Genomic DNA, 15,778 nt, shown 5'->3' on the forward strand with positions numbered 1-15,778 from the left:
TATACAAGTATCTAAAGGAGAGGGAAATATTACAGTGTGGAAAAAATCTTGGACCTTATTAATAGTGGCAAAAAAGGTAACTGAAAGAACATTAGTATATACTGACCTATATTCCTGCTCTCTTATTTGTGCACATATTTATGAAGGTCATTTATATACAAATTGAGGATATTCATGAGAATTTTATAGGGAACAAGTAGACTTTCACAGGTGAAATTCAATCATTGACCACATTTTTCAGTTCAGGCTTTCAGTCATGTCTGACTCTTTGTGACCCCATTTGAGGTTTTCTTGGCAAATATACTGGAATTGTTTGACATTTCCTTCTCCAGCTCATTTTATAGATGAGGAAACTGAGGCAAATAGGGTTAAATGATTGCCCAGGATCACACAGCTAGTAAGTATCTGAGGCCAAATTTGAACTCAGGAAGATGAGTCTTCCTGACTCCAGGCCCAGCCTCTATCCACTGCGCTATCTAGTTGCCTGACCATATCTTTAGTGTATTACAATCAAGTGAAAAATGTACAAAAAAAAATACAAAAAAACCCCCAAGAATCTATTATCTTTTTGTTTGCTGATTATGGAAAAAAAAAAAGATTTGTGAGACCAAGATGCTACCTTACCAGCTCTTTTAAAGAAAAATATCTCTCATCTATCTGTCAAGATCATTCAGGACTACTTGGAAAGTGTAACAAAAGACATAATCCTGCTCAATGACCTTATGGTAATAAATATAAGTGAGGCGTAAAACAGGGAAATGCACACTCATCAAAGTTATTCACCAACATGAGTAAAGGGAATCCAGGTAGAAGAGGGATTCCCTGTGGATGCTCAATGGTGCTGTTTATAGATAACATTGTGCTGATTACACCAAGACCCAAGATGTTACAGAGCCTCCTGGGAGAAACTGATAATCATGCAAAGGGATTTGGCCTATCTATCCACATGGGAAAGACCAAGTGGATGAAGAATGTTTATTGCCCAGATTTCAACATGGACTTGGAAGGATATCTCATAGAGCTTGTCCAATATGTATATTGGCCACACGCATAAAAGATGGATAATGGCCTGGGCTCAGAATTGAAAAGGAGGAACAGAGCAGGCTAGATTGTTTTTGGTGAAATTGCAAGCTCAGGGGAATTCTACAGATACATAATCACAGAATTTGAGAATTAGGAGGAACTTCAATGACCATCCCATACCAAAATATACAAAAAAGAAATCACCCCTATAGCATACCTGGCAGGTGGTCATCTAGACTCTACTTGGGAACCTCCAAAGAAAAATAACCTATTATTTCTCAAGACAACACACCTGGTTTACCTAGATTTTAGCCAAGTATTGGCAAAATCGTGCTATCTTTTTAGACAGGATGGAGATGTCAATTAGACAATAAGACAGCTAAATGAATTCAAATCTGATTTAATGGAAGACTTTCTGAAGCAGCCATTAATAGTTTAATGTCAACTTGGAAGGAGTGGAATGCCCCAGGGATTTTTGGGCCTTGTGTTATTTATCATTTTTACCAATGATTTAAGTAAACCATAAATGGCATCTTATCAGATGTGCAGATGATGTAAAGTTGGAAGGGACAGCCAGCATCTGAAATGATAAATTTAAGATCTGATGCAAAAAAAAAATCTCAACTAACAAGAATGATGGGTTCTATCTAAAAAGATGAAACTCACTAGTGTTAAATTTTATCTTACACTTCTGTTAAAAAAAAAAAACAACAAAAAACATGACTTAGCAAGTCCAAGATAGAGAGACATATAGAAAGCTTCTGAAAAAGATCTAAGGGCTTCAGTGTACTAACTTAATATGATTCAATAAGGCACTATGGCAGCCAAGAAAGCTAATGTGATCTGCATTAAGAGAGGTGTGGCATCCATGATTAGGAAGATGATGATCCTGTCATACTCTAACCTGGTCATTACCTGGTCCATAAATCTAACCTGGTCAGAACACATCTGGAGTATTATATTCAGTTCTGGTGCCATATTTTAGGGAGCCATGGATGCCGTAGGGATGAAAAGGAGAATACCCAACAGAAGGCACCAAAGATGGTAGAAAAATAAACCAAGCCTTGAGCTACGATAATTAATGGAAGGAACTGGGGATCCCCAGCCTCGAGAAGAGATTTAGGGGGTACAAAATGATTGCCATCAAATATTTGGAGGGAAGCCATATGGGAAAGATATGAAACCTGTTCGTCTTGGCTCCAGAGGACACAACTGAGAGCAGTGAGTGGGAGTTGCAGCATGGTAGTTTAGTCTTAATGTAAGGAAAAACTTCCATATGGTTAAAGCTATCTAAAATGGAATGAACTACCTTGGGATGTAGTAGGTTCTCTTTTACAAGTGGTCTTCAAGTAAAGACTAGAAGGCCATTTGTCTGGTATATTGAAAACCAGATTTTTGTTTATGTATGGAATAGATAGAATGGCTTCTGAGATCCTTTCCAGCCCCTGTGACTGTGGGGCTCTGTTATCCTGTGTGAACTAGAGACAAAGAAATAGACCACTGGCAACCTGAGAGAGCAGATTCAGTGTGGTTGGAAATCACTTTATAAAGCTTTGAAAAGGGAATGGCCACCAGCTTAGATGAGTTTGTCTAAGAAAGAGAGGTGATATAAAATAGTTTAGGGAGGCATGGCAGGATCAAGTGATGGATAGGAAAGTGCTGGGTATGTCTGTGGGCAACAGGGAAGAAATCAGTATATGAGGAGGAGAGATTAAAGATGAGAGGGAGAATCATCAAAGAGACAAGTTCCTGAAGGGGATGGGAAGGAACAGAACCATAAACAGAGAGATAATAGGAGCATAGATTTAGAGGGAGAAGGGAGCTCAGAGACCATGTAGTTGAACCTCCTTGTTTTAGACATGAGGAAACAGGACTAGGGAGGTTTTAGTGACTTGCCAAAGCCACTCAGGTAGGAAGCATCAGTAGGATTTGAACCCAGGTGCTCCAGATCATTCTTGATAAGAAGAAAGGCTGTTTCTTCCTCAGAGACTGAAGCAAAGCACAAAAAATGGGGCCAAGCAGAGGGATTTTGAGGTGTGGAGTGGAGGGAATAGGGAGGTCATCGTAGGATGATCTCAACATCCTCAGTAATGTGGGAGGTAAGGTTTTCTGCAAAAAGGAAGGGGGTACAGATAATATATGAGGCTTGAGGAAAGAAAAGAGTTCCAGAATAGAGTCCACAAGAGAGTGTCATAGTCAATCATGGAAGAATAAAAGTGTTTCCATGCTTCGGTGAGGAATCTGGAAGACCTGAGTTCAAATCAAGACTTAGAAACTTACCTTAGCTGTGTGACCCTGGGCAAATCACTTAACACATCCCTCAGCCTGTTTCCTCATCTGTAAAATGAGGATACTCATAGCACCTGCCTTCCAGGGTCATTTTGAGGATAAAATGAGAAAATATTTGTAAAATACTTCACACCTTAAAGTGCTATATGAATGCTAGCCATCGTTATTATAAATTTGTAGTGGACCCAAAAGTACACTTTTGTGAGTTTCTCCAACAGAGTTCAGTAGCAGAGTAGGAGCAGAGTAGTATGATGGTAACAATGGGCTGTATGACGACTTATCAAACACTATCATGTCCATTGTCTCATTTGTTCTTCACAACAACCCTGTGGGTTAGGCAGCTAGTATTAACCCCCTTGTACAGATAAGGAGACAGAAACTCAGGGAAGTCAAGTAACTTGCCCCCAGTCCCACAACCAGTAAGAGATGGGATTGGCAGGGCTCAAACCTAGATCTCCTGATCCTTTGTCCAGTGACTTTCCCCCCTATTCCACTACAGTGTTTAGTTAAGAGAAAATTCTAGTCTATGCAGATTTTTTTTCAAGTGTGTTAGTAATATAAAGTGGTAAACATGCAATTTGGCACCAGCTTCACATGCTGTTGCCGAGTGTTTTTAAAGCTCCTAAGGGCAAATAAAATGCAAGGAATTATTATGAAAAAATAGACATAAAAAAACCCAATCTAATTCCTGGAGTTAGGCTTTTTAGCATCTAAGAGAAAATAGTGAGTGGCAAGGATGTGAATTGAAGATACACAATGCTGCAACTGAGCAATGGTGGCTTCTCCCGCCCCCGTGCAGACACTGTGGCTACTGCACCACTGGGTAGAAGCTCACATTGGAAGCAGCTGCATTTCTCAGTGCCAGAATGTCTGAAAATTCCATTGCAGTGGTGGGAAGTTCCAACAGAAAAGTGACTTTGCTGAAACAGGAAGAGAAGCTGTTGGGGTGTTTGAGGTGAAGAGTATTGAAAAGCTTGCAGAGGACAAGGATGGGGCAGTGGAGAACTGTAGTTCAGCAGGGGCACTGAAGCCCTTAATACAGTCTTTATGGATGATAAGTGCTATGCTGCTTTGTAATGAAGTCAGCTCTCAGAGTAAGAAATGGAGAAGTGGCCAGAAGGGGGAGACAGAGAGCCAAAATCCATTCCTACTAAGCAACTCTTCTAGAATAAATCAGAGCTGCAAAGATTGGGGGAGGTCTATTCCTCTGCCTCTGTAAGACAGCAACTAAACCATCTTAGAGATTTGAGAATGTAGTCTGTTTAAGAAAAAACACACACACACACACACACACACACTCACACTACACATATCGAGAAAATAGAAGATGGGAAAATATTATCCAATATCTGGGATGCCACAAAACTGTGAGATTGTCTATATTTATTAATCTTTGATGACCCCAGGTTCCTTATTCTATACCCTTTCCCCACCCCTCCTTTTCTGCCCCTCCCTCTCCATTAGCAACTAGTTATCTCTTCTTTGCCGTCAGAGATAGCCTGCTGGATTTATGATTGTGAAAGACCCATGAAATATGATTGGGATTCATGTAATGCTTTTCATTTGGGTTTTTAAAAAATCAGCTTCACAAATAAGAGATGAGAGAGGCAGACTAGGCAGCAGTTTGTCTGAAAAGTGTCTGAAGAAATTGGTGGCATGGTAAATTCAAAATGAGTCAACGATGTGATACGGTAACCATAACAGCTAACGGCTGTCTTGAGAAGCGTAGTATCCATGACTAGGGAAGTGAAAGTCCCGCTATCTTCTGCCCTGCTCAGACTTCATCTCAGTACTGTGCTCAGGTCTAGGTACCATACATTAGAGAAAACATTGATTAACCAAAGAACATCCAGAGAGTGAGCAAATGCGATAGTGATGGGCTTCAAGATCAAGAAATAGAAGGCAGAGTTGAAGGACCTGTAAATATTTAGTCTGGACAAGGGAAGACAGGGGACGTGACAGCTGCCTTCAAACATATAAAGGGATGTCATATGGAAGAGAGTTTGACTTTTGCTTGACCCCAGAACTAGAAGAAATGGGTAGAAGTTGTACAGAGGCAAATTTAATCTTGGTGTCCAGAAAAACTTCCTAGCAATTATAGCTATGCCAGAGCAGAATGGGTAAGCCTGTGAGATAGTGAGTTCCCCCCTTACTAGAGATCTTCAAGCAAAGACTGGATGGACCACTTGTTGGGTACTGGACTTAGAGTCAGGCAAACCTGAATTCAAATACTGACTCAAACATTTACTACCCGTATGACCATGGGTAAGTCAACTTAACCTCTCAGCCTCAGTTTCCTCTTCTGTGTAAATAGTGGAGTAAATAACAGCACTTACTTGTTTTGAAGACCAAATGAGATCATATATATATATATATATATATATATATATATATATATATATATATATATATATATGTACACACACACACACATAATATATGTATATATAAAGTGCTTTCTAAACCTCAGAGTGCTATGTAAATATTCACTTTGGTATTATCATTATTATTTTCACATTAACATCCTAATTAGAACTTTGGGGCGGGGGTCAATTAGTACTCAAATGTCTCCCTCCCAGGTACTGCTCTTGCCCAAATTCCCATCTTCTGCTTCTCTGATCGCTGTGATTCTGAGGCATCATCTGTCAAGGCAAGAATCCTTGTCCCCTGTTGTCTCTCCCTTCGTTATCTCTCTTCGTTTTCCATAATCAAAAAAAATCATTACTCTTTGTTTTACAGTTACCTATGTCATTCGCCCATTCATTGGCGATTTGTTCCAACAGCTCAGGATCATTCGCCTGAGTTCTGTGCTTGTCTGAGTGGGACAGGCTGACACTCCAGATGAATCCAAGTGCTTTTCTCTTTGGCTTCCTCCGATCATTTTTCTTCACGCACTTCAGGAAGCTCTCTTTGCACTTAGAGGTTTGCTTATGGTACACATTAATTCCTTGGTGAGAATCTTGGTTTATTGACAGCAGTGCTTACAGCATCTAAGTAACATCATTGACTTTTCTACCCTTGAATCTCTGACCCTCTGGTCCTTCCATTGTTCAGACTCTGCTAATCCTCATCCCTCAGGAACTCTTACCTTTTGTCTTTTCAATTCTGGCTCCCAAGACACTAAATGCTACTGATGGAAGTCATGAAATCATGTAGAGTGAACGAATTATAATTTCATGTTATCTCGTTTCAACTGGGTCTTCATCAGTGCAAAGCAATCCTTTTATTTATCTCTGATGAACTTTTTATCACACTCCTCAAAGCAGCCATTCCAGACCTTTAGCTGAAAGAACTGGGAACATTTAGCCTGGAAATAAGACCTTAATTTCTCAACTTTTAACATGTCTTTTCTCTCCTTTTCTCTCTCCCTCTCTCTGTATTTCTCCCTCTCCCTCTTCTTCTCTCTCGGTGTCTCTGTCTGTCTGTCTCTTTTCTTCTCTCTTTCTGTCTCCATCTGTCTCTGTCTTTCTCTGTCTGCCTCTCTCTCTCCTTTCTCTCTCCTCTCTCTCCATCTCTCTCTCTGTGTCTCTTTCTGACTACCTTTACTGTGAAGATTGAAGCCATCCCTCCTTGATTCCTTCATTTTCCTTCCCCCATGCCATAAAATATGTCTACCTTCTTACTCAACTCTTTCTTTTCTAAGCCCAAGACCTTCATTTATTCCCTTTATCACATCCCCACTGAACTCCTTTGGGAGTTTACCCCCTCAATCACCCCCTGCTTCTTGTTTTCAGTCATCCTATCTACTCTCTCCTTCCCAGCTGTTTACCACACTCCCCTCCTGGATATTGTCTCCTTTCTGGGTTTTTGTGACACTACTCTCTCTTCTTGTTCAGCCCTTCCCTCCTTTTCCAACTCTACTGACTCTACCCCTGACTCACTGGGTTTTTTTTTTCCATTCCCCATCAGCCATCGCTCTCCCTTACCCCATATGCCCATATCTTGCCATCTCTACCTTGGCATCATCTCTTCCATTTAACCCCTACTCTCCACTCATACAGCCCCTCCCCTTGCTCAGTCTCTCATCACCTTTTGCCCGGATCATTGCAATAGACTTCTGGTCTGTTCTCCTGCCTCAGACCTTTCCCTTTTCTAATCCATCCTTCACATAGCTGCCAAAGTAATATTACTAAAACGCAGGTGTAGTCATTTTGCTTTCCTGCTCACTAAACTCCAGTGGATTTCCATTGCCTGTCAGGATCCAACACAAACTCCTCTATCTGGCATTTAAAATCCTTCACAATCTGGCTGCAACCTACTTTTCCAGGCTTATTATACATGTAACTAGGCTTCCAACTGAGCCTGGAGCATTTTGTGGGCAGAAACTCCTTAGAGTAACATTTAAGACCCTCTACAATCTGGTTCAGCTTATCTTTCTAGCTTTATTTCACATTATTTGTCCTTGGTAGTTTTGTGTGTGAAGAACAGCAAATAGGCCAGTTTGACTAGATTGTAAAATGCAAGGATGGAGAGTAGAAAGAGAGGAAGAGTCCATGTGTGAAGAATTTTCTTCAAGGCTCAACTCATGGTACATCTCTCCTCTTATCCTCTTAGCTAAAAGTGCTCCTTCCAACTCCCATATTTTTTTAGAGCACTGTGTCTGGATCATCACCCCCATGTGTCCTAGCTCCTTCTTTCTCCTCCCACTCCAGTAGTATGGAAGGTCCTTGGGAGCAGGAACTATATCACTTTTAAGCTTTTTAATGTCTATTGCCTAGCACAGTGCCTTTTACATGGTAGAGATTTAATAAATGTTTATTTTTGAACTAAGTTCCCAGAAAGGTGTAGATGACTGAAGAGACTTGATATGTGATTTGCCTAAGGGACTTGCATTCTAACGAGAGATAGAGCCTTAATCTAAAGCATCAGTGAGGAAGTGAGGATAGCTTTTTTGGCTGAGGATGCTAGAGAGGGGCCTTTCCCATGCCCCTGAAATACCACACCAATGACCTAGTCTTTCCAAATAGCTTTGTTCATTAAAACTTCCCTGTCTGTTTCAGCTCTCTGGCTCACAGCAGTAATGTTGGTGCTTCAGATGAACTTTGTACTATTTTGTGAAATCTTTGGCAAGGGTAAAGGCAAGGTTGGAGGAAGCCATGGAGACCCTGTGTAACCAGAATGGCTTTTGTTTTCTTTGAGTGACTCAATTTATCTCAGTGAGCTTTATACTAGGTGCTAAGCCCCAGGCCCAAACCCCATTTGGTGTTAATGTAATCCATGTGGATGTGAACATCCCAGGGTCCTGAGGGGAGGGGCCAACTCAAGAACCAATCACCAGAGCCTGAGCTCTGGTGATTCAGATGATGTTTGATGTCTGAAGCCCTATAAGAAGGGAGGACAGAGCCATTGGTGCAGGGCTCTGGAGATGGTGTTGATGAGGAGACTCTGGGCAGCTGTAGTTAAGGAGCCCTCCAGCTTGTAAACCCAGATGTTGAAACTTTGTTGAACTCTGGTAAATATCTGTTGGGACTTGAATCAGACAAAGTCTATTGTTGTCTGTAATTTGCATTTTATTTTGAAGTTCAGGGTGCTGATTTTTTTTCCCCTGAACTAACTGAATGATATTTGAATTAAAAGTAAGCTTGTCAACCCCTTCACCTTGCTTTCCTTAATTAAGCAGATCAAAAGAACCTGTGCTGTTGGCAGCTTTCTGGGTGCTGGCTGTGGATGAATCTTATACCCCCACAGAAGCTGCTAGCCAGGTTGTTGAAACACCCTTCCCTAAACCAGGATTCCTCCCAGTTTTCAAATTCAAGCAGCAACAATTGACTGAAGAGCTCATGCCTCAGAGCACTTTAATATTTAATTAGAATGCTCTATAGTATGTATTATCTTCTGTATTCTGTAACGTGAGCTAGTTAGAGGCACACTGCAGAGCCTCTGGTGATTCCAAAGCCTCCCTAGCCCAAGTCCTTCGCCCTTCACCGAGCCTTCCTGAACCATGTCACCATCCTTCTGGGCTTTTCACCGACTCAGAACTCATTTCCTAGACCACCTTTAATTTAGTATTTTGTGGGTTTGGTAGAGTCTTGACTCTTTATCTAGTATGTATGTGCCTCAAGGACTGCTTTCTCCCATTTTCTAGAGTCCCCTCTGCGGTCTACCCTAGGGCTAGGCACTTACTATTAGGTGCTCAGAAGATCTGGAGCAAATCCAGTTAGTCGATTGGCTGAGCATTTATTAAGTGTCTTCTCTGTGCTCAGCATGGTATTAAGTGCAGGAAATACAAAGAAAGGAAAAAATATGGTCCATGCCCTCTAGGAGCTCCCATTAGAATGGGGTGGATAATATGCAAAAAATTGTATACACAAAATAAACACAGGGTCCCAGGTAAGTAATCTCAGAGACAAGCCATTGAGGGGGAGGGGAGGGAAGAATGACACTCTATGGAAGATGGAATTTGAGCTCAATCTTGAAAGGAGCCAGGAGACAGAGGGCAGGAAGGTGAGCAATCTAGGCATAGGGGGACAACCAGTGCAAAGTCATGGAGGCAAGAAATGGAGTGTTTTGAGTAAGGAACAGGAAGAAGCCCAGTGCCATTGGAATATAGAATGTAGGGGTGGAGGGAGTGCAGTGGAAGAAGATGGGAAAGGTTGGAAAGGGACAGGTTATGAAGGGCTTTAGAAGAATTTACATTGGACTTCAATGATAATAGCAGCAGAATTAATTCAGTGGGTAGTAGGGGTTGATATGGTCAGATCTGCTTTAGGAAGATCACTTTAGCGGTTAAGTGGAGGATGGGTTGGAGTGGAGGCACCAAGTATAGATGGTTTTCTCAAAGAGTTTAGGAACAAAGGGGAGAAAAGATATAAAATGATAGTTAGCAGGGATGTTTGGATCAAATGAGGGTTTTTTAAAGATGGGAGGAATATGAGTATATTGTTTGTAGACAGCAAGGAAGCAGCCAGGAGGAAGAAAGAGGGTAGAGAGAGACAGAGAGAGAGAGAGAGAGAGAGAGAGGAAGGGAGAGACAAAGCTGGAATCCAGGTCAGTTGAATTCCTATACCATATGGGGAATGATTTAAGGGATCTTAAGAATGATTCCTTTCAATCTGTGCCAGAGAGGACCAAGCATGGCATGGTTGACCAAGTAGTATTTTTTCATTGGAGCCTTATTAATCTAATTCAACTTTCTACTTAACTTTTTGAGGGTAAGAACATTTAATAAAATCCCAAAGCATTATAATCAAAACACTTTACTTTCAGTCTACTATTTATCTGTGCTTTTCTATTGCTTGGTTAGAACTCCATGCTGACAAGGCCAAGATTATAGGTTCCATGTCTATGTGGGTCATTAAGCTTGATTCCCTTCTATGGCTATAGACTGTATACTGTCAAGGTCCTAAAAGGAATCTAATAGGGAATCTGGGTGGAATAAAAGCATGGACATATTAGCATAAATTCATGCATTCAACAATTTTGTACTAGGCACCTATTGTAATGCCTATTAAACTATGACTGTAGCAATTAATTTGATAGAGCCTGTTTTTCAGTTCCTAGGACCTCTCTGATGATGAACACACATAAGGCTATGTTCGCGTCTTAGAATTTTGTCATTGCAAGTGAAGGCAAATGAACTGATACTGTTTCGATAGAGAATATATTCATGGACACACAGCTTTATACATAGTTATATTCACATGGGAGTCCTTTCCTCACCCCCACCTCCATGTTAGGATCTCTATATATTAGAAGTTTATATTTACCCCTACCCCTACTCCCCATAAAATATGGGTTATGGGTTAGCATTCAGAAGAAGAATCTCAAGGGGAAAAAAAAATGCTACTAAGCACCTCCATCAGAAGACCTCTGATATTCTCTTGACAGAACAACTCAAGAACATTTTCCTGGAAATGTGGCCAGAAGGTTAGAGGCTGAAGTTGGGGGGGAATGAGGTGGTATAGGGAGATGAGAGAGGGGAAAGACTTATACATATACTAATTGGCTACCATCTTGTTTATCCATATAATTTTAATTGTTTCTCACTTTCTTGTCCTCTAAAACTAGCTAAGAAGGTCTCCCCCTGTCTCCTTAATTATAATTGCATAAACAAATATCCACTTGAGTCCATATGGTTCCAGGGCATCTGGGTCATAGTTATAAGATCTTTCATATCTATCATGCTAGTTGACCTTAAGTAGAAGGATATAAACTCAGAGATACCAAATTATAAATCTAGAAACAGAGGTAACAGGGCTTTCTACCATTATCACCCTGGAAACCCCTAAAAGGAGGAAGCATCCCTAACACATATCAGAGATGGAACTTTTCTTATACAAAAGAGGAAAGCTGGGGAACCATCTTGGGAATTTTCACATTGCCACCCCAAATCTAGATGCAGATTTGGAGGACTGTAACTCCTTCCTCCTACCTTTAGTTCCTCTAAGGCCTTAGGAGACTGTATGGAATATCCTTTTATACACAAATTCTTAACCAGGGTCCATAACATTTTTGAAAAAATATTTTGAGAATTATATTTCAATATAATTTCCTTTGTAATATTATATATTTTATTTTATGCATTTAAAAACATTGTTCTGAGAAGGCTTCCCCAGACTCTCAAAAGGGTTCATGACTTTAAAAGTTTAAGAATCTGCAGAGCCAAAATGGTGGATTAGGGGCAGCCACCCAACTGAACTTTCCCAACATTCCCTTCCAAACAATTTTAAAAAAACACCTTAAATCAAAATTTGAAGAGGTAGAGCCAACAAAAAGTTGAGGTGAGACATTTTTCCTGCCTAAGAAAACTTAAAAAGTCAGCAGGAAAAGTCTAGGACACGGGGTGGAGGTCTATCTGGAGCCCACATGCTGGTAACAGTGGCTGCAGCAGCAGAAGAAACTTCACGAGCTCTCAACCCAGAAACAATAAGGGGACTGGACAACTGGTCAGAAAGAGATTAAAAGGGATGTTTTGATTGCACTAGGTACAATGGGTGCTGATGGGCAGCTCTATTGCTCCAATGCAGTTCTGGGTTACAATTGCAGGGCAGAGAGGAGTGCTGGTGATCAGTCACAAAGGAGCAAGGACCTTGGTTACATTTCAAAGGCAAAGAGGAGTGCTAGCACGTGTAGCTACAATTGACCAGGGACCCTTCCTTGATAAAGACAAAAGTGCAGACCAGGAAAGTAGTAACCATACCTCTCCCAGTATCACACCACCTTGGAAGCACCAGAAACTTGCAGACCTCCAGAACTAGTTCTGAAAACAGCAGACTGGAAATGCCTGAAACTTAGCACAGTGCCTTCCCACCCCTAGGTAACAAAGTCCAACTTTATCATAAAATTCAAAGTTAAGAAATAAGCTGGGAAAATAAGCAAACAAACAAAAAAGAACTTGACCATTAAAAAACTTTTATAGTGGCAGGGAAGACCAAGACATAAACTTAGAAAAAGCCAACAATGTGAAAACAGCTACCAAAAAAGCCTAAAAGAAAAATGCTAATTAGATCCAAGCCCAACAAGAATTCTGGGAAGGGTAAAAGAAAGAAATAAGAGTGGTAGAGGAAAAATTTAGAAAAGAAATGAGGGTGATGCAAGAAAATTATGAAAAGAGGATCAACAGCTCAGCAAAAGAAGCACAAAAAAACTACTGAAGAAAATAATATCTTAAAAACCAGAATTGGCCTAATAGCAAAAGAGGCACAGAATTTCACTGAAGAACAAACTCCTTAAAAAACAGAATAGGCCAAATGGAAAAGGAGTTGCAAAAATTCACTGAAGAAAAGAACTCTTGGAGGAGGATCTAATATGCTTCAGCTGAAGTAAAAAAAAGTAGGGATAGCAATCATGATTTCAGACAAAGCAAAAGTAAAAACAGACCTAATTAAGAGAGATAATCAAGTAACACATTTTGCTAAAAAGTATCATAGGCAATGAAGTAGTATCAAAATTTTTTACAGTAAATTTCTCTGATAAAGATGTCATTTGTTAAATATATACTGAGTATAGAACTGAGCCAAATTTATAAAAATAAGAGTCATTCCCCAATTGATAAATGGTCAAAGGATATAAACAAGTAGTTTTTAGAAGGAAAAATCAAAGCTACCTATGTTTATATAAACAATGCTCTAAATCATTATTGATTAGAGAAATGCAAATTAAAACAACTCTGAGAAGGCTTCTTAAAATTGTGCCCTAGAAAAGATGATGTGAGTGGACCTAATTTATCACATGTTTTGTACCTTTTCCTGTTGTAGACCAAGTTCTTGAATTGTTTCAGTTGTGCCCGACTGTTCATGACCCCATTTGGGGTTTTCTTGGCAAAGATACTGGAGGGGGTTGCCATTTCCTTCTTCAGTTCATTTTATAAATGAGGAAGCAGAAGCAAACAGGGTTAAGTGACTTATTCAGGGTCACACAGCTAGTAAGTGTTTGAAGCCAGATTTGAACTCAGGAAGTCTTCCTGACTCCTGGCCTGGCACTCTATCCACTGTGCCACTTAGCTGCCCAGTGTAGGCCAAGAGAGCTATACAAAAAGGAAAGCTAGGCTCCCTGCCCTCAAGAAGCCTTTGATCTAATTAGCAAGACAAGAATATAAGAATACAATATAATATGAATATATTAATACTATGAGAATGTAATATAAGAGCATAAGAATGCAAGGCAGCTAAATCAGTGCCAACTGAGTACAGGAAGGTTAATCGAGTGCTCAAGGCATTTAGAAAAGGGCCACAGGAAGCTTACACCGGAGGAGGTGGCATTTAAGCCTGACCTTGAAGGACAAGCTGGACATTTAGCAAGTCAGAGAGGAGGGCTGAGAATATTCCATACAAGAGGAGCAGAGGGTGGGGGAGCAGGAGGGCTGGGGAATGCACAAGGTCTATATGCAGCATAATAGAGACTAACTTAGCTGAAGCAAAGGGAAGGCAGTATGTAAGTCAGCAGTGTAGTCAGGGAAGTATGGACTAGAGAGAACCCTGGAGTTAGTTTCAAATCTTGATTTCTACCTCTTTGACCACGGCCTTCCTAACCTCTAGTTTCTTCTTCTACAAAATGAGAGGTTTAGTCAATTTCTGAAGTTCTTAACCCGGGGTCTACACATGAGGGTCTGAAGATAGATTTCGGGGGACCTATGAACTTGGATGGGAGAAAAATTGCACCTTTTCTTCAATATAACTGATTTCCTTTGTTATCCTGTGTATTTTATTTTACACATTTGACAAACGTGATTCTTAGAAGGGGTGGTCCATAGGTGTGGGCCCCCAGATTGTTCACCTAAGGGGTCCATGACACCAAAGAGGTTAAGGATCCCTGGGCTACATATGATCTCTAAGGTTGATTCCAGTTCTAAATTTATGATCTTACAATCGTGGTGGGTCTTAGACAGCCAGGCAGAGGAGTTAATAGCTATTGTATGTTTTTAATCAGGGTAGTTTGGCATGATGAAAGGTGGTACTTTAGAAAAATTCAGCTGGAGAAAAATAATTCAAAGCAAATGCTTGGCTAACACTACTGATAATAGCATTATCTTTATGCTGAAAGGACCACACATTATTATTATTATATTTTGAATACAAGGTCATTGGTCTCAAATATGGAGCACTGAATAGAATAAACAGAATAAAAACCTGATTCCAGGAGACAACCACCCATTAACCTGAATTTGCCCTTATGCAAGGGAACAAAGAGAGCCAATCTGAAGGACCCCAGACGCAATATATCACAATTACATTTTGCAGCTTAAAGTCTCACCAGTGAGTCACTTATTCCACTACCTTTCAGCAGCCTGTAAATGTGGGATTTGTTTTCCTCATTTCCCACTCCCCCTCCCCATTCTCCATCTTTCTCCAGAAGAAGATAATCTATTTTTGCAAATGATTAGGGTAGGGGAAGGCATCCAGGAGAGGTTATCTATGCATCCTCTCATTCTGTTTCTATAAGATTGTAAAGAATCAATTGCATAGGGGAGTTGGCTGTCCTTTGTTTTCCTTTTTTATTAATGGAAAAATAGTGCTTGGGCCAGGAGTCCCTGTACTGGTATGGTTGTCACACCAGCTTAACCGGATATAGCAGAGGAAGCCTGGAGCTAGGTGGCATTTTCAGCATGTTCCAATATCTCGGGATAAACAGCTTCTCTCCCTGAGCTGAAAGCTAGATGGATTACTCTAAGCAGAAATTGCAGGAGCCTAGTTTCCTGTGAAAGGTGGGCCTGCCATTTCTTTTTTTTTTTTTTTTAATAAAAGGAAGGCTTTTGTGGGTGACAAATCTTCTGGGTGTCTAGGGCTGTGTAACTGCCAGAGGGGGAAAACACCACTTTGTCTTTTCCAGCATGCAATCCAATGCCAGGAAATGAGTTTACCACTGTGTCCTAAGGAATGAAAGTCAAGATGGAAATAAAATTTTCCTTTTGAGAAAGTAGAGGCTGGCGCTTTTTGTGTTTGTGAAGAACTGGAAACGAGTAGGGTGACCACCAATAGGGAAATGACTAGGGGGAATAAAAAACCCTGTAGTCTACAAAGGTAATGAT

The sequence above is a fragment of the Trichosurus vulpecula genome, chromosome 3, assembly GCF_011100635.1.
Source record: "Trichosurus vulpecula isolate mTriVul1 chromosome 3, mTriVul1.pri, whole genome shotgun sequence".
NCBI lineage: Eukaryota > Metazoa > Chordata > Mammalia > Diprotodontia > Phalangeridae > Trichosurus > Trichosurus vulpecula.